The sequence below is a fragment of the Acomys russatus genome, chromosome 4, assembly GCF_903995435.1.
Source record: "Acomys russatus chromosome 4, mAcoRus1.1, whole genome shotgun sequence".
NCBI lineage: Eukaryota > Metazoa > Chordata > Mammalia > Rodentia > Muridae > Acomys > Acomys russatus.
Genome location: NC_067140.1, coordinates 48,148,032 through 48,168,838, shown reverse-complemented (window position 1 = coordinate 48,168,838; position 20,807 = coordinate 48,148,032).

Genomic DNA, 20,807 nt, shown 5'->3' with positions numbered 1-20,807 from the left:
ACCTGAGGCATATTATACAGAGAAATAATATGATCATTCTTAGAAGCTTTCTTGGTAAGTGTTCTGTAGTATGCTGTAAAAACTGGTTTTTTTTTTTTTGACCTGCCAAGCTCAACCATTCCACTGAAAATTATGACCTGGAAGAGTCATTTGTAGTGTTTATGGTGAAATATTTTGTATTTTAAAAGTAGAATAAACTATATTCCACATTTCAGCTTATAAATTCAAATATAACTATTTGAGAATTAATTTCTGAATTATATTTTCAGATTTAGAAATCATATTACTTTTAATTTAATGCTGTTGAATTGGTATTTGTCTCCAAGGGTAGATGAGATTGATTTTTTTTTTTTAAGAACAATACTCTCATCTATACAAAACTTATTTGTTTCAGGATACAGTTTTGTTCATTTATAGCATGTGTTTCTTTGCTAATAATATCTAATATTTTTAAAATGTGATTCTTATATTGAAAAATGGAGCTACTTGATATATAAAGAATGTGGTGGTGACAGAGATGATAGAATGTTTTGAAGAGCAGGCAGAAGAGGAGACACACAAAAGGAGAATAAAGATGGGTTGGAAAGATAAAGAAAAGCAGTGACAAATGAAAAGAGAGAGAATTCTAACAGAAATAAGGAGAATAAAGTGATGATGAGGAGATAGCCTGAACAACTTTTAGTTGCCCATTAAGTTTTAAAGCAGGATATGTCGTGCTTTATGAACTCCCCACTGAGTGGATGTCTGGACATCCATTCATTGTTCCTCCATGTGTTTACTGCAAGGATGGAAAGCGGTAGAGTAACTGTAAAGGAAATAACTACTTGTGTCAAGGGAATATGAGAGATTAAAAATGTGCATGAATGGATGCCACAGTAAAAAATGAAAGGATGGACTGGGTGTTTTAATTGTTACAGATGAGTTACCTTCTAGTAATTAAGAAGTTATTGATGAAAAAATAAGACTTTATCTTTCAAGCAGAGTTTTGTTTAGCCTGGTTCTAATATTTATAGTTTTTTATGAGGGTAAATTAAAGCTCAAAAGTCCCAAAAAACTGGTTCTATCTTTCCAACACAGTAATACCTACATAGAACCATGTCTGGAACACATAAAGCTTCAACAAAATATTTTACAAAAATATTTATACAGATGCTACCAAATTGTTCAAATGATAAGCAAAATTATAGTTCCTCAAAAAGTACAGGGGAATTGAGTTTTATACATTCTTATACTTTCTGTTTCCTAGTTAGGTGCTAATTATAAAACATGAGTATTACATAAATAAAGAAGGTCTTACTCTTTTAAAATATCTTGGATTTTATTATTATTATTTATTATTATTATTATATCCAGATATTTCCAGGTAACATGTTTTCTAAAATAGTAAATATGTAACAATACAACTTCCAAGTTTTATCCCACAAGACTCTAATCAAAACAAAAGCAAAAAAATAGTGCTTTATTTCTCTTTCCTTAGAACTGCTGATGATAGCATAAAGCTCCTATAAGTCATCAGGAGCCAGGTCTCCATAGTGCTTTATGGTTTTTCTTGTGGTGGCGATTTACAATTTGTAAATCCCTGGGAGTCTAGGGATATGTCCCTCTTCAAATAAGAAATACAGACACATTAAGCAAATAATACTAATAGAATCAAGGATTTATAAAAATGGGCAAGAACTGTGAGGGAACTCATTTAACTACTTGATTCCATATGAAACAGCCCAGAATGGTTAACAACCCATCAACAGCAAAACATTCAAAAGTCCAGATCAGAGGCCAGATGTCCTAAATGCCATTATCTTGGTCTCCTTCAATAATACTCCACAAATGATTAGGAGATATGGCTATAAAATCTGAGAATAATATATACTTGAAAGAGTAAATTTACTCTATTGGAAGGAATTGGCTTGACATAAAACTATATACCATTTCCTACAAGAATAATTCTCTTCCTACCTTATCGCTTTGGTGAGCTCTTCCAAAATTTCCTTTTATTTCTTCTTCCAAAATCTCCTTTTATTTTCTCAAACATGTGGGCCAGTACTTAAACAGTTGCCACAAAGAAGAACTTATATCTATTGCATTTTTGTACAAACCCTTACCCTAAGCAAGAATATTTCTAAGGCTGGGCATAGTCCCTCAGTCTATGCATTGCCTAGAGCATTGAAATGCTAAAAAAAGTGGTAGTACTCCAGACCATTGAAAGTCAAGTCTGTATTCTCTGCTTTACAATATAATCTGACCTTTATATATGCAAGAAATAGCTGATACAAAAAATCTGCTTGGTACAGATGAACATGAAATTTACAACTAACCCAGGGCTACAAAAAGCAGAAACACATGTACTTTGAAAAATATCCACCACAAGAAAGAAAATTGAAAGATAGCAAAAGGCTGTGAGCATGGTATTAATTATATAAGACAATATAGTTAAGCGAAATCTCAAAATATGAAGTGATAATGTGAAATAAAAGGACAAAAAGCCTTTTGAAAGATGACATGTCTGACATAATTATTTTTACAGATGAGAGTTTAGAAGAATAGAGAGGTGAAAGCAAATGTGATGGGCAGGTTTTAAATATAACATTTCCCTTACCTTAGATCAAATAATGGCAATACACACTTAAGAGAAGGAAAATTTAGGTAGATTATTCTTTATCTCTATAAGCAATGCCCCTGACAACTAAGGTGTATGTATAGTATTTATAGTAGCAAAGAAACTAATTAGTTGCTCAGGAGAGTGACCTATTGATGCTGTGGAGGCAGCCAATACCCAGCTCATTATAGTTTCTATTGGGAATTGGATTTTGAGTAATTGGTTTTCCCAAGAAAGAAATATCAAAAGAATTGTTTGGTTATCTAAAAGGGAAAATAAGATTCTGAGCTATTGTAAAAAATTCCTCCTTATAGGATTGATAATCTTACTGCATGAATTGCTTGAAAGGGAGTAAAAAATATTCCAAATGTGGATAGCTGTACCTGTACTCTCGATTAATATATCAAATTGAAAATAATCTAAAACTCTTTATCTGCAAACATACTTCCTCTATTTTAAAGGAAGAATATATGTTTTTACTATTTTATTTGGACAAATGTTTGCCCAAGAAAGCTTAAATTGCTGCAAAAGCAGACAATAATGGTCAATTAAAATTTTTTTTGACTTTTATAATTTGAGTTCATCGATTATAAGTAAAATTGGCAAGTCATTGGGTCAATTTGTTCTGAGGTTTTGGAAGATATATGTAGTTGTTTTGAATTGTTTGAGTATAGATCATCATTCAACAGCATAGGAATAAAGCCTTGAGGGCAATCTTAGTGGATCTTGTCAGAGAAGCTGGTGTTTGTCATTTAAGTAGAGTCAGAATCTGATTGAGGTTTCATTGAAAGAATGAAAGCTGTGCATTTGTTTACAAGTGTGTTTATTTAAGAATATGCTGTTGGGGATTGGCAGTGAGCTGCAGGTAGCCATGATCTGCAGACCAGCAGTGGCCTACAAATAGAGGGGAGTGGTAGAGAGGAGAGACTGGCTCAGCAGCAGGCTGCTAACAGCAGGGAGCAGTGGACAGAGAGCAATGGCTAACAGTGTGGTGACTCAGCACACAACAAAACAGGTGACTTTCCAAAACAGACTTTGAGGTTCCCCAGTCTAAACAAATAAGTCTAAACAGGCCACTTTCCAAAACAGAATTGGGGCTTCCTCAGTCTAAGCAAATAAAGAAGACAAAAACAAACACCAACCTCATCTCCCCAACTTGGCTGGTCTTCTCACAGGGTTGGGAATCACAAGCTCTGAGCATACTGCACTCTTTTTTTTTTAAAAAATTTACTGTATTCAGATTACAACTCAGTTGTTATGCCATCACTTGTATCCTCCCATTCCTCCCTCCCTCCTGTGCTCACCCTATTTTCTCCCCTTGGTCTATGACTGAGGGGGAACTCCTCCCCAACTATTTGGTCATAGGCTATCAAGTCTCATTTTGGTAGCCTGCTTATTCTTTATTTGAGTGTCACCAGGCCTCCCCTGCACTCTTTAGAGAACTAGAACATTGTGGTCCCCTGCAGAACAAAGGATTAACACAGTGTATGGCACACAGCATCTGGCATCCAAGAAACTGGTCTACTGTGTGGCTGACTCCTCAGAAGCAAATAAGTAGCCAGAGAAACCCTACAAAATCACCGGATCCTAGGTGGCAGAGCTTAGACGAATATAAATACAGGAAGACAGAGTCTGCCAAGCCAATATAAGAAGCAACTGTCTTCCAAAGGAACTCATCCCTGTGACTATCACCTTAGAAAGTCCAAGCCCTCTCAGCAAATGCTTAAAGGAACGAATAAGAGGTAAAAAAAAAAAAAAAAAAAAAAAAAAAAAAAAAAAAAAAACCAAAAACAAACAAACAAACAAACAAACAAAAAAAACAGGACAATATGGCTCCACCAGAAAGCCCAGATACCAACAGATATGCTAATACAGCAGAATCATAGGAAAATGAACTCAAAGCTATACTTACACAGTTATTTCAGAATTATAAAGAGGAAATTAATAGATCCTTTCATGGATTCCAGAAAAATACAAACAAACAAATAGAGGCCATCCAGGAGAAATAAGAAACCACAAGCAAGCAGGTGAAAGAAATAAATAGAACAGTCCAAGACATGAAAACAGAATTAGACAATATTTAAAAATCTCAAATTGAGAAAAACCATGAAATGGAACAAATAAAGATGGAAGGAGGAATCCAACTGACAAACATAACCAAGAGAATCCTACATATGGAGGAGAGAATCTCAGGTGCTATAGATACAATAGACTTGATACATCTCTCAAAGAAAATACTAAAACAGAAAAATTGGTGACACAAAGCATCCAATAATTCAAGGACACCATGAGAAGACATAACCTCAGAATTACTGGAGTAGATGAAAAGGAGGATGCAAAGTCCCAAAGACCAGAAAATGTCTTTAAGAAATCATGGAAAAAAAATTTTCCAACCTAAAGAGATACCCTTGAACATACAAAAAGCCTACAGAATGCCAAATATGCTAGACCAGAAAAGAAGTTCCTCCTGCCACATAATAATCAAAGCACTAAATCTGCAGAGTAAAGAAATTAAAGGTAGCAAGGGAAAAATGCCAAATAACATATAAAGGCAGACCCATCAGAATTACACCTGACTTTTCAACAGAGACCATGAAAGCCAGAAAGGCCAAGGCTGAGGCCACCAAGACACTAAGAGACCACAGATGCCAACCCCGACTACTGTATCCAGCAAAACTTTAAATCACCATAGAGAGAGAAAAACCAAGATATTCTATAACAATACCTAATTTAAACACCAACCCAGATCTAGAGAAAATAGCAGAAGGAAAACTTCTCTGCAACAAGGTCAACTACACCAAAAAAATACAGTATACAGATAATCTCACATCAGCAAAGCAAAACAGACACTGCCACACACAATCACCACTAACTCCACAATAAAGGGATCAAATAACAATTGGTCACTAAAATATTTCGACATCAATGGCCTCAACTCCACAGTAAAAAGACACAGGCTAACAAAACGGATGCAAAAACAGGATCCATCATTCTGCTGCATTCAAGAAACATATCTCAACAACAAAGACAGATATTACCTAAGAGTAAAGGGCTGGAAAAAGATTTTCCAAGCAAACGGACCCGGGAAGCAAGCAGGAGTAACCATTCTAATATCTGATAAAGTAGACTTTCAATTAAAATTTATCAAGAAAGATTGAGAAGGACACTTTGTTCTAACCAAAGGAAAAATCCTCCAAGAGGACATTACTCTCCTGAATATCTATGCACCAAATATTAGGGCACCTGCATTTGTAAAAGAAATACTTTTACAGTACAAATCACTCATTGATCCCACACAATAGTAGTGGGAGACCTCAACAAGCCACTCTCACCAATGACCAGATCCTCAAGGCGGAAATTAAATAGAGAAATAATCAAGTTAACAGAGCTTATGAATCAAATGGACCTAACAGACATCCACAGAACTTCTTATCCAAACAGAAAAGAATATACCTTCTTTTATGCACCACACAGAACCTTCTCCAAAATAGAGCATACAATTGGTCACAAAACAAACTTCAGTAGATACAAAATATTCAAATAATCCCTTGAATCTTATCAGACCACCAAGACCTAAAGCTGAGCATCAACAACAATAGAATTAACAAAAAGCCTATAAACACATGGAAACTCAACAATGTTCTATTCAATGACAACTGGGTCAGGGGTGAAATAAAGAAAGAAATTAAAGACTTCCTAGAATTCAGTGAAAATGAAGGCACAACATATCCAAACCTTTGGGACACAATGAAATCAGTGTTAAGAGGAAAGTTCATAGTATTAGGTGCTTACATAAAGAAATTGGAAACTTTGCATATAAGCAACTTAATGGCATACCTAAAAACCCTAGGGAAAAAAAAGCAACATACCCAAGAGGAGTATATGGCTGGAAATAATCAAACTCAGGACTGAAATCAGTAAATTAGAAACAAAGAAAACAATTCAAAGAATCAAAGAAACCAAGTGCTGGTTCTTTGAGAAAATCAGCAAGATAGACAAACCCTTAGCCAAACTAACTAAAAGACAAAAGGAGAGTACCCAAATTAACAAAATCAGAAATAAAAAGGGAGACATAACAAAGGATACTGAGGAAATCCAAAGAATCATTAGGTCTTACTTAAAAAGCCTATATGCCACAAACTTTAAAAATCTAAAGGATATGGACAATTTCCTTGATAAATTCCACTTTCTACAGTTGAATCATGACCAGGCAAACAAATTAAACAGTCCTATATCCCCTCAGTAAATAGAAGCAGTCATCAAAAGTTTCCCAACCAAGAAGAGCCCTAGGCAAGATGGATTTAGTGCAGAATTCTACCAGACCTCAAAGAACAACTAACTCAAATACTCCTCAATTTTTCCACAAAATAGAAGCAGAAGGAACACTACCAAACTCATTCTATAAAGCCATAGTGACCTTAATACCTAAGCCACACAAAGACCCACCAAAGAAAGAGAATTTTAGACCAGTCTCCTTTATGAACATAGATGCAAAAATACTCAATAAAATTCTGGCAAGCCAAATCTAAGATCACATAAATAATCTTACCCATCATGACCAGGTAGGCTTCACACCAGGCATGCAGGGGTGGTTCAATAGATGGAAATCCATCAATGTAATCAGCCATATAAGCAAACTGAAGGAAAAAAAGCCACATGATCATCTCTTTTTAAATGCAGAAAAAGCATTCAACAAAATCCAACACCCTTTCAAGTTTAAAGTCTTAGAGAGATCATGGATACAAGGCACATACCTAAATATAGTGAAGGTGGTATACAGCAAACCTATAGCCAACTTCAAGCTTAATGGAGAGAAACTTAAATCAATCCCATTGAAATCAGGGACACGACAAGGCTGCCCACTCTCTCCATTTCTCTTCAATATAGTACTTGAAATCCTAGCTAGAGCAATAAGAAAGCTAAAGGAGATCAAGGGGATACATACAGGAAAGGAAGAAGTTAAAGATTCACTATTTGCAGAGGATATAATAGTATAAATTAACATTTCTCAAAATTTTACCAAGAACTCGTACAACTGATAAACAACTTCAGCAAAGTGTCAGGATACAAAATTAACATGAAAAAGTCAGTAGCCCTCCAGTATACAGATGACAAAAGGGCAGAGAAAGAAATTAGGGAAACTACTCGGTTCTAAATATCCTCAAACAATATAAAGTATCTTGGTGTAAATCTAACCATGCAACCGAAAAGCCTATATGGAAAACATTTCAAGTCTCTGAAGAAGGAAATTGAAGAGGATATCAGAAAATGGAAATATCTCCCATGCTCATGGATTGGGAGAATCAACATAGTAAAAATGGCCATCCTACCAAAAGCAATGTACAGATTCAATGCAATCCATATCAAAATACCAAAAAATATTTTACAGAACTGGAAAGATCAATTCTCAATTTTATACGGAAAAACAAAAAACCCAGGATAGCTAAAACAATTCTATATAATAAAAGATGTGCCAGAGGAATTTCCATGCCTGATTTCAAGCTGTACTATAGAGCAACAGTAATAAAACCAGCATGGCACCGGCATAGAAATAGGCCAGTTGACCAATGGAATCAAATTGAACACCCAGATATACATCTATACACATATGGTCATTTGATTTTTGACAAAGAAGCCAAAACCATACAATGGAAAAAAGACAGCATCTTCAACAAATGGTGCTGGTCCAACTGGATGTCTACATGTAAAAAAATGCAAATAGATCCATATTTATCACCCTGTATGAAACTAAAGTCCAAGTGGATTAAAGACCTCAACATAAAACCATACACACTAAATCTGTTAGAAGAGGAGTGGTAAAAGCCTAGAACTCATTGGCATAGGACACAACTTCCTGAAAAGAACACCAACATCAGTAATTAATAAATGGGACCTCATGAGGTTGAACAGCTTCTTTAAGGCAGAAGACACTGTCAACAGAAGAACGTGACAACCCACATATTGGGAAAAGATCTTAACCAACCCTACATCTGATAAAGGGCTAATATGTAAAATATTTAAAGAACTCAAGAAACTAAATACCACCAAAACAAAAAATCCAATTAAAAATGGGGAACAGATCTAAACAGAGAATTCTCTATAGAGGAATATTGAATGACTGAGCAACACTTAAAGAAATGATCAACATTCCTAGTCATCAGGTAAATGCAAATCAAAACAACTTTGAGATTCCATCTTATACCTATCTGAATGGTGAAGATCAATAACTTGAATGACAACACAATGTGGTGAGGATGTGGAGAAAAAGGAGTACTCCTCCACTGCTGGTGGGAATGCAAACTTGCAAAACCACTCTGGAAAGCAATATGGCACTTTCGTAGAAAAGTGGGAATAGTTCTACCCTAAGTCCCAGCTATGCCACTCCTGGGCATATATCCTAAAGATGTTCCACCATACAAGGACATTGGCTCAACTGGGTTCACAGCAGCCTTATTCATAATATCCAGAACCTGGAAACAAGTGAGATATCCCTCAACTGAAGAATGGATAAAGAAACTTTTGGACATCTACACAATGGAAGACTACTCAGCTATTAAAAAGAAGGGAATTTTGAATATTGCAGGCCAATGGATCGAATTAGAAATGATCATACTAAGTGAGATAACCCACACCCCAAAAGACACACATGGCATATACTCACTTATATGTGGATTTTAGCTCAACATAGATGTCCTCTGAGAGACCACCTAGCAGGGGATAGGGACAGATTCAGAGACTCAAAGCTAGACACCGAATAGAGTGCTGAGAGTGTAGGGTGGCTCTATCAGGCCACAGAGGAAGAGGTCATAAGTCATACAGGGAACACTAGATAAGTTAAGGTCAGATGTTATGGCAGGAGGGTTCCCCTTTCTAAGGACTAAGGCAGGGAGGGAAAGGGGATGAGGGAGAGGATGGGATCAGGAGCTGACAAGGGAGTAGGTGGGATTGGGAGAGGTTGAGGGAAGTTAAGTCTTTCAGAGGATATCTATGTTGAGCTCCCTCTCTTCAATTGCCCCTAGTGTCTATTCTATTTGCCTGTCTGAATGCTAATCAAGCATCCTACCTAGGGTCCTCCTTGTTACCTTCGGTCTGTGGATTGTAGTATGGTTATCCTGTATTATATGGCTAATATCCACCTTTAAGTGAGTATGTACCATACCCATGTGTCTTTCTGGGTCTGGGTTACCTCACTCAGCATGATATTTTCTAGTTCCATCCATTGGCCTGCAAATATCATGATTACTTGGTTTTTAATAACCGAGTAGTAGTCCATTATGTAAATGTACCACAATTACTGTACCCATTCTTGGATTGAAGGATATCTAGGTTGTTTCTGGCTAATATGAATAAAGCTGCCATAAACATAGTGGAGCAAATGTCCTTGTTTTATGGTGGAACATTTTTGGAAATATTCCCAGGAGTGGTATAGCTGGGTACTGAGGTAAAGTTATTTCCAGTTTTCTGAGAAAGCACCAGATTGATTTCAAAAGTGGTTATACAAGTTTGCACTCCCATCAGCAATGAAGGAGTGTCTTCCATTCTCCTCATCAGCATGTGCTGTCACCTGAGTTTATGTTCTTAGTCATTCTGATAGGTGTAAGATGGAATTTCAGAGTCATTTTTATTTGCATTTCCCTGGTGACTAAGGACAATAAACATTTCCTTAAGTGTGTCTTGGCCATTCAATATTCTTCTGTTGAGAATTCTCTGTTTAGCCTGTACCCCATCTTTTAATTTGATTATTTGGTTTGTTGGTGTTTTATTTCTTGAATGTGTGTGTGTGTGTGTGGTATATATATATATATATATATATATATATATATATATTTGGAATTATCCTTTTATCATATATAGGGGTGGCATCAATCTTTTCCCAGTTTATAGGCTTCTATTTTGCTCTGTTGACAGTGTCTTTTGCTTTACAAAAGCTTTTGAGTTTCATAAGATTTCATTTATTGTTGATCTTAGTTTATATTTTTAAAAAACTAACACTTTTTTGTTCATTCCTTTAATTTCTGTTTTATTTAAGTTCACCCTTGTTCAATTTAGTGTTATGATTTTTCTGGTCTTTTCAATATTTGGAGGTACATCATGAGGTTATTTAAAATTCTTTGCTATTTGGCATAGATGCTCAGCTACAATCTTCTTTGCAGCTTATTTTAATTTTATTACTTGAATTGTAAGATTTATTCTTTGTTTTTTGCATTGACTCACTAATCATTCAAGAATGTATAATTCAATCTCCATTGCCTATAAAATTCCTGTAGCTTCTCTAGACATTGACTTCTGTTTTTTTTTCACCATAGTTTAATAAGAGATAAAAATTATTCAATTATTTTATACTTTATGTGGGCCATGGTTTTTCTTATGGTTCATGTCTGAATGTGGTCAGATAATGATATGAGACAAACAATGCCTCAGGGAGCTGAAAAAGAGGCTCTAAGGAAATGTATTGTGCTCCTAGGTTTGTTCTTGGATATGGTTTTGTGCCATTTACGTTAAATATTTAAATTCAATTTGTAAGGCATGTTTTAATTAATTTATTTATTCATTTTATATCCCAATTGTTGCCCTGTCCCTCCTTTCTTTCTAGTCCCATCCTCCTTCCCTCTTCCCCATACCCCCTATTATTCAGAAAAGGAGAGTTCCATTACCTATCTACTCCAGCTCAACAAGTTAACACCAGAACTGAGCATCGTCTGTAACCTGTCAAGGTAACCCATCCAGAGGGAGTGATCTAAAGGCAGGCAAAAGAGTCCATATCAGAGACAGCCGATCATCTCCTTACTAGGAGACACACATGAAGCCTGAGCTGCCTACCAGTTACATCTGTTTAGAAAGCCTAGGACTAGTTCATGCCTTGCCTAACCTAAGACCCACCGTATTGGACAGAGCCAACCCTAGATACTAGTAAAGATATTCTGTTATGCTCACAGGCAGGAGCCTAGTACAGCTGTTCCTTGAGAGGCTTCACCCAGCAGCAGATCAAAACAGATGCTGAAATTCACATCCAAACATTGGGAGAAGTAGAAGGAGTCTTATGGAAAAGTGGGAGGAAGGATAGAAAGACCTGGAGATGACAGGAGCACCACAATAAGACCAACAGAGCGAATTAACCAGGGCCCAGAGGGGCTAGTGGAGACTGAAATACTAAACAAGGATCATCCATAGAAATGTTTATTCTTGTTGGCACAGAAATGGCACATAGTTAAATATTTGTAATGATTCTGTGTTGCATATTTCTGTGATGTATTTTATAATAGGTGTCCCTTGCTCGCCCGCCATCTATCTTTTTTTGGCTTTGCTATAAATGAGCTAGTTCTGTGTTAAACTTTATCAGCTAAATCAGCTCTGTCTGTCTCATTCTTTATAGTCTTTCGTGCTAGGTCTCACAAATAGATTTGCAACAAAAAAGGTCCATATTCTTTTGTGCTAGGTCTCACAAATAGATTTGCAACAAAAAAGGCCCATGGTTTCTTTAGAGATTTGTTCAAAATGGAGCTCCCCTGGGGAACAACATGGAACAGAGTACAACTACAAGTCAGGGATCCTGAATTTAATCTACTAATGCCCAGAATTAGAGGCATCCCGAACAGGAAGTCAGCAGCTTCAGAAATTGATAAGCTGCTGTAGTAAAAAGTGTGGGCACAACAGGTTTTTACTCAGGCAGTGATATACATAGGCCCACTCTGTGGCTAATAGTCCATGGGCATGGTCAGCTGTTGATAGAACAAGAAACTGATAGCCCTCACCCTGAGGTTAGCACATGGATCAACATCTGTAGCCTCTGTGTGATGTCCTGAAATAGAACCAGAAAATTCTGAAGTGTATTTCCCCAATAAAGTGATCAGTGTTTGGTAGGGCATGAAAGGTTGACGCCAAGCCCTTTTTTGAACAGATTTCAGTGCTATGATTGCTTACCACATTACAATGAACTTAGGAGACACTCCCCAAACAGAGTGTTAGCTCTTTCAAATGTGCAATCTGGGAAATTTTGAAATGATCTAGTTCACAGAATACAAAGTTAAATGTGGCCAGCAGAGGTCCCTAGTATGTAAAGGAAGGAAATTACCTAAGTGAAGATAACTATGAAAGATATTGGATACATGTTAAATATAAGCTCAGTACTTCACAATGTAGCTTGCTAAATGAAAAGTCTCCAAGTTTTCCTGACTACCCTACTGCAGCTGTAGCTACCACCCTCCAAGTTCTCAGGATCCAGAAAAATTTACATTAATCCTTCCCCCTTTCTTTCTTTAAAAACCTGTCTTTTCTTTCCCCACTCATTACTGTGCTTTTTTCATTTATTTTTTTAAATTAAATAGAGTTACATTATGTCATTCCATGCCTAACCTGTCTCTAACTCCTCAGATGTGCTTCTACTACCGTATTTCATTTTGTCGTGTTTTATAGTTAATTATGAAAATTTATGTTATATTTTTAATTCGTGCATGTTAAACTATCCCTGAATCTCTGAAATGAAGCCTAATTGATCATGCTGAATAATCTTTTTTGATGTGTTCTTTGATTCTGCTGGCAAATACTTTATTGAGTACTTTTTTGTTTGTTTCTATAGTCATTAGGGAAATTGATCTATACTTTTTTTATTTGTTGGGACTTTGTGTGGTTTGGGTATCAGGGTAATTGTGGGGTCATAGAATGAATTAGACAATGCTTTTATTATGTGGACTAATTTTAGGAGTATTGGCAATAACTCCTTGAAAGTCTGATAGAATTCTGTACTAAAACTATCTTGCAGTAGGAGTTTTTAGGGGCAGGTATTGGTGAATGCTTTTATTCCACCAGGGGCTGTAGGTCTATTGAAACTAAATATCTGATCTTGATTTAACTTTGAAAGTAGTTTATATCAAGAAAAATTATCCACTTATAAATTTCCAACTTGGTGGAATTCCTGGTTTTAAAGTATTTTCTTATGATTCTCCAGAATTCTTCAGTGTCTGTTGTTTGTGTCTTTTTTACTTCTAATTTAGTCAATTTGGATATTCTTTCCCATCTTTTAGTTAATTTGGACAAGGGTTTATCAATCTTATTCATTTTCTTGAAGAACCAACTTTTTGTTTCATTGCGTTTTTTAAATTGATATTAGTCTGAGTTTATATTGTATGTTGCTGTCTAATTATTTTGTGTCTGCTTACTTGTTTTTGTTTTACAAATTTAAATTTTAGTTTTAGGGCTTAGCAATTTTAGTGCTGTAAAGTTGATAACATGAAATATTTCCACTTTTGTTGCCTTTTAATTATTTAATTGGCAGAGCAAACCAACTCCTGCACTCCTAGGTAACTTCAAAATCTGTATTACTCAGACCTTCATTAAATCTCTATCAGGTTTCACTTCTTTTTTTAGAAAAAATGTTAGAGCAATTACTTGATAATGTGAAGTTAATAAAGTATAAAATATTTTCTGTGTGTAGGGAGATGGTGTAATTATGCTGAGATAGAATTATGTGTATTGTAGAAAATTTGAGGTATAAGCCCACTTACATTATGAGGAGTGGAGCATGAAATAAACTACAAGTCTCTGAAGATGCAGCATTCATTGAGTGGAAATTAGTGAGAAAAATGTGCTTTAATACAAACAATTAGTTGTATATAATAAAAAATGCTTATTCTACCTGTCTTATAGTACAATGTTTAAAGAAAGTATATTCCTAAATTTATCCTAGCATTTTGAAAATATGTTGCATCAATGACCAAATGAATTTATTTGTACACATACTGTATTTTTTAAAGCAGCTGACAAAGACCATGCCCCTCTCTGAGCAGCAAAAGGGGCTATGGACAAACTACAAACAATTCCATATACAACACTTGGGAATAAAATAGAAAACCTGTTTACATAACATAACTGAGTTTTTAAAGAAACCAAAATTTCCAGTACATATCACGTCCTTTGTTTTTTAAATGGCCTTTTCTCTAACATGGATAAGATATCTACAATAAGAATAATTATTAGAATTATCAGGTAAGAATTGCATTTACAATGTTCAGTCTATTTTTATTTGGCAACTTTGGAAAAGCACTCCACTATCTATCTTATCCTTGTGAGTCCAAAGTTCTGTACCTAAATCAATTTCAGGTAACTTACATTTATTAACCTAGAATCATCATTTTAGACCTAAAACATTGTCTTAGTTCCTTTAACAACTAAAGTTAATCGTAGCAATAATATAACTATCCAGTCTTTAACATCATCAGAAACTTGAGAAGGAAATAATATACATAAATATGTAGCAAGTCTACAGCAAGCAACTTCCAGAACTATAGAAGTGACAGAGATATCTGATTGCCTGGACAGACACCAGAAATTTTTTTGTGTCATTGAGGAATCCAGTCGTCAACCTACTGACCCAGAATATCTGACAGATGTTTCTGTGAAGCAGGAATTTTGAATGACTGGCCTACTTTGACTCTACAAAGCTGTGTAGTCAATTTCCTAGTGTCCGGCTTGTCAATAGTTTAGACAGCCTGCTGTCCACAGTTGAAGTAAGAACAGTATTTTTATTTTTTTATTTTTTATTTTTGTCTAGTGGCTCTTTTGTCACATTTGTTTCTTTGATGGCCATCATCTTTTTTGAAGTATATTAGGGTACTTCCAGGAACAAATGTGTCTCTCTGTCAGAAAAGCCTTTTGTAATTAAAACATCTTTAATTGCCATATTCAGTAGATCTCTGAAGTGTTTGAAGATTACCTATCCAGTATATCTAAATAGACAAACATTACTTGTTTCTAGTTATGTACTCTCTGCCTACCCCTGAAAATACATACAAGAGACTAAATAAAGCCTATTTCTGTAATTAACTGAACTAATATCTAAGACTAATAGATTCATAATCTAACTTTCATCCTATATCCCCCCTGCCACTGGTAAAAAATCATTCCCCTTTTATTTTCTTTTCCTTAACACTAGAAATGAGAGAAAAGAGAAAAGGGATATAGTGGAGAAAGAAAGAGATCACTGATTTTAATCTCGACTTTGTTTCCTCCCTCACCATGACCACTAACAACATGTAACCAACCACCCTAGAGGACAACAGATGTCCATAACTCACCAAAAAAAAAAAAAAAAAAAAAAAAAAAAAAAAAAAAAAAAAAAAAAACCCAAAAAACCAAAAAAACAAACAAACAAACAACAAACAAAAAAACCAAAAACACTCACCCTGCCTTTTGGGAATGGGGGTGCTGTGTTCTTAAAATTACTTCTTGCTGACAAGATATAAAACATTTTTGGGCTATCCTAAGAAAATTGTGATATTGGCCAAGTGTTGAAAGAGATAGATGTATCTTTTTCTGTTCAATCTCTGTGGGATCAATAATCTGGGCTAGTGGAGTTTTTTTTTTTTGTTGTTGTTGTTGGTGTTTTTTGTTTTTTTTGAATTTACTTGGATGCAAATTCTTGAGGAAAGAATAACTAAGGCAGTCTATGAGGTTCAATCACCTAAGCTACTTGTTTTGTCTTCATTGTTATTTCATCTTTTGCTATGAATATAAACAAACTTTTAAATGTAATAAGATAGGTACTTTTTGTATTAATACATATGGAATATGCAAGGTGTGCAAATGAGCCAAAGATATTTTTCTGCTCTATGTTTGAGCAGGTGAAAGACATCTGTCAACTTTATAAGTCTACTTGGACTGCAATATAAATCTCCATCCATGCTATCTGAAAGGATGCAATGCCATGAGGACCAGACAGCCAATAAGATTCAATTACCATGTGAAGAAATTCATGTCTTAACTAGTAAGAAGTCTTCCCTGGTCAAATATAATCTTTCAAAGTTTTTTTTAACTTTATTTTTTAATTCCCTGTAGATACATTAAAAAAAATGCCCCCATCTCAAAACCATTGCAGGGTTCTAATCTAATGTCTACACATCCTTATAGTACATGGGTTGACCTAGTTCCACAATTTTTTTCTATAACCCAGTGTATCTCAGATGCTGTTGTTCCTTTTTCACTAACATTAAGAAAATTTAGAGTTAAAAAAAAACAAAAAACAAAAAACTTTACCTCAGGGTGTTTACTCTTCCTTTTTGTTTAATTATAATCTCTTTTAAAATATGAATAGCTCTTTCCACAACTGATAGCATTGTGGGATTGTGCAGTATACTAGCAATTTGCTTAATTTTATAAATATACAAATAATTGCTTTATCTCATTGGATTCATATGTGGGGGCATTATTCATCTTAATTTGTGCAACTATCTCTGTAATTGCCACTACTTTCAACAAATTGTAATTATATAATTAGCCTTTTAAGAATTTAAATCAGTTGCCCATAGAAACCTTGAAAATGTATCAATGGTATGATATATATATATATATATATATATATATATATATATATATATATATATATATATATTATACCTTTGTTTTCCAAATTCTGCAAAATGAAACACATCCATCTGCCATATTTCATTCTTCTTGATATTCCTAGTATTACTACCAAGCAGGTAATGGAATTTGGTTATAAAAAGAATATGTAGGACATTTAAAATTTTTTTCCTATGGCTTATTTTCAAGTGATAGAACATTTTTATAAACCTTGGCTGTTAACATAGTGGTTTTTTTCATTAAATTTTAAGGTTCATCACACATTTCCTACTAGTAATTAGTCAATTTCCTTGTTTGCATTTGCCAATGGACTTGACAAAACTGTATGAGACCAAATATGAATAATATAATATATATGGTTTCTACTTCTGATGGCCTGCTACAATTGAACAAATAAGAAAGTTAATTCTGAGTTATCTGGAATAAATTCAGAAGTTTCTATATGTAAAACAACTTTCAGCATATTAAGAGTCAGTAATTATAGTAAGAGATTCAAGAAATATAAAAATACCATAGGGGTTACATACATTTCTGATTTTTGAACTGAAGAATATAGACTTTGGATCATTTTGCTAATTTTGTCTGATTTATAACCTACTATTCCAATCTTGTTTGCATCAGTATAGAATGTGGGTCCTTCAGGAATTGGTATTCCCTTTACAATACATGGAAGAATCCAATTAGTTCTTTTTATAATGTAAAATTTTACTTCTAGGATATTTGTTATTAATTTCTCCCAAGTAGTAACGAGAAGCTCTTTGCCAATCTTCGTTGAAACCCACAATTATATAATTTCAGCATTAGTAACAGGCACTACAATTTTGTCTGGGTCTGTTAGTGACAATTGACATGGCCTTATTGTACCTTTTATAATTACTTCAGAAACATTTTATATGTATGTCTTCAAATTTTTATTTTGTTTATGTGTGAGGAAAACCATTCCATAATACTATCTTCCCTTTGCATAATGATCCTAGTAGGAGAATGAATTGAAGGCAAAATAATCAAAATATAATTACGATAAGGATCAATTCGATCAATAGGCATCTTGCAGGGTTGTTTTACTTGGGTTAACTCTTTTTCTGCTTCAGCTGTTAAACATCTTGGACTAGTTAAATCTGACGCACCTTGTAATGTTTGAAACAAATTACTTAACTCATAAGTACTTTATCCAATTGCAGGACTCAGCCAGTTAATAACTCCTGTTAATATTGGATAATCACTATGGATCTGTGTCTTTTGTGGTAGAATTTTTGTTGACTTGTTTTATAACCCAAATAACTAATTGAATCTCCTTTATGTATTTTTTTTTCTGGAGCAATCTGTAACTCCCAGCAAAGCAGAATTCTTTGTGTTTCCTAGAACACTTTCTTTAAAGTATCTTCGACAGAATCAGGCAACAAAATATCATCCACGTAATGATAAATATTATATTGAGGAAATTGCTACAAGTTATTTCTAGCATTGTACCACAAAACATTGATCTAAAGTTAGATATTTAACATTCCATGTGGTAAAATCTTTCCAATGGTATCTCTTTATTAGACTATTAAAAGTAGGTATTGAGAAAACAAACCTTTCCCTATCCTGCTAATGCAAGGGGATTGTAAAAAAGCAATGTTTTAAAAATCAGATGTTATTATAGGCCATCATCCAGGTAACAAAGAAGATAAAGAAATTCCAGACTTTAAATACAGACTTTACTGTATTCACTGTTCTTATGTCTTTTGTCATCCTCAAATTTCCTGTTTTTTCCCAATAACCACATGTGCTGATAGAATCTTTTATGTACCAGTTGTTCAAGTACCTGTTATGTACCAGTTGTTCAAGTACCTGCATTTTCCCCTTTTTTATGGGCCACTGCTCTTGCCACACATGTCTGTCTGATGTTCATTTTAGGAGTATGGCTCTTGGTATTTCAGCAGTGGCCCCTATTATAAATTTGGAAACTTAACCCCTGTGATATCCAATGTTTGGCAATGGGCACAGCTTGTGACTGGCCTTGATTACATATCTAAATACATTCCTCAAGATCATCTACTATTTCACCAGTATTTTCATCATTGGCAGTCTGTGGGATTGCAGAAATAATAATTTGAATATAACATTGTTGCAAAAGTTCCCTTCATCATAAATTTATGGGTATGTCAGCCACAGAGGGTCTCAACTTTGCTGTTTGCCTTTCTGGTCACACATATTTAGTCCATAGTACACTTTGTTTATTTAAGCCAACTTACTAATGCCTATAAACTGTGCATAAATCTTCTGAAGTGGCCATTGTGGATTCCAAGACTTTTGGGAAAGGATAATGACATTAGCTCCTGTATCTACCAAAACTTCTATTTTAACACCATTCACTTGTAATATTTATTGAGTCTCTGATCATTTACCATTGTTTGCCAGAACATATGTTTTCCAGTACTCCCAAATACATCTGTTCTTTCTACTGTAGTGGCTTTGCCCATAAAGAAATAGTAATAGCATTACTATACAGTATGCTATACAGTAATAGCTGAGCAATTCTATCCTCAGGATTAATTTGCGTCTCCCCTTTTATATATGCCATGGTTTTAATTTCTTCTTTGAAATCCTCATCTATAATTCATGGATGCACAATAAATCCTTGAGAAGTTAATCTACCTTTTCCCCATAATCATTCCTACTGTCCCTGAAATCAAAAGACCATAAATAGCAGTGGTTATTTTGTTACATTAAACTTTGTGGATAGAGTAAGAGGTTTATCTGTGGCCAGATCCAAAACAGCAGTACCTTCAGCAGTGTGCATGAGATCAACAACACTTAGTTGTAATTTTCCTGTCACTTGTGACCTCTTGATTGATCAAAGAAAAAGACTTTTTTCTCCTACAGGGATTTGAGCTGACAGGCCCCTCAGTTAGTTTCCCATTGGTAAGAACCTACCTTGTTGTTTTACCTCTTAGACCTGATGTCACTAGTCACATGATCTCTTTAGCTACAGCATCTACAAAATTTGTGAAGCCTGGACATTCCATTGCAGTTAGAAACTGCTTGTTTGTGTGAGACAAAGTACGGCATTTCTCGGAGGACTGATGTTGGCATTGCCCCAAAAAAACCCCACATGGTGACAAGAGAAGGAAACTGTCTCTTACTTACCAGGTGTGAACCCTTTGCCTTCACCAGCAGCACTATTTGCTTTCCAAGAGCTTCAACCCTACCCTGCGAACTCTTCCTGTGGCACAGCCAATTCCTCAACCCTTTCCAAAACAAAAGAATTGAGAAGCTTCTGTAAGGCAGGAGACACTGTCAAGAGAACAAAGTGACAGCCTACAGACTGGGAAAAGATCTTCACCAACCCTATATCTGACAAAGATCTAATATCCAAAATACATAAAGAACTCAAGAAATTAAACACCACCACACCAAATGACCCAATTAAGAAATGGGGCTTGGAACTAAACAGAGAATTCTCAACAGAGGAATATCAAATGGCTGAGAAACACTTAAAGAAATGTTCAATCTCCTTAGTCATTAGGGAAATGCAAATCAAAACAACTCTGAGATTCCATCTTACACCCATCAGAATGGCTAAGATCAAAAATTCAAGTGACACCACATGCTGGCGAGGAGGTCGGGAGAGAGCAACACTCCTTCATTGCTGGTAGGAATGCAAACTAGTACAGCCACTTTGGAAATCTATCTGGTGCTATCTCAGAAAAATGGGAATAGGGCTTCCTCAAGACCCAGCTATTCCACTCCTTGGAATATACCCAGAGGATGCTCCAGCACACAACAAGAAAATTTGCTCAACCATGTTCATAGCAGCCTTATTCATAATAGCCAGAACATGGAAACGGCCTAAGTGTCCATCAGTAGAAGA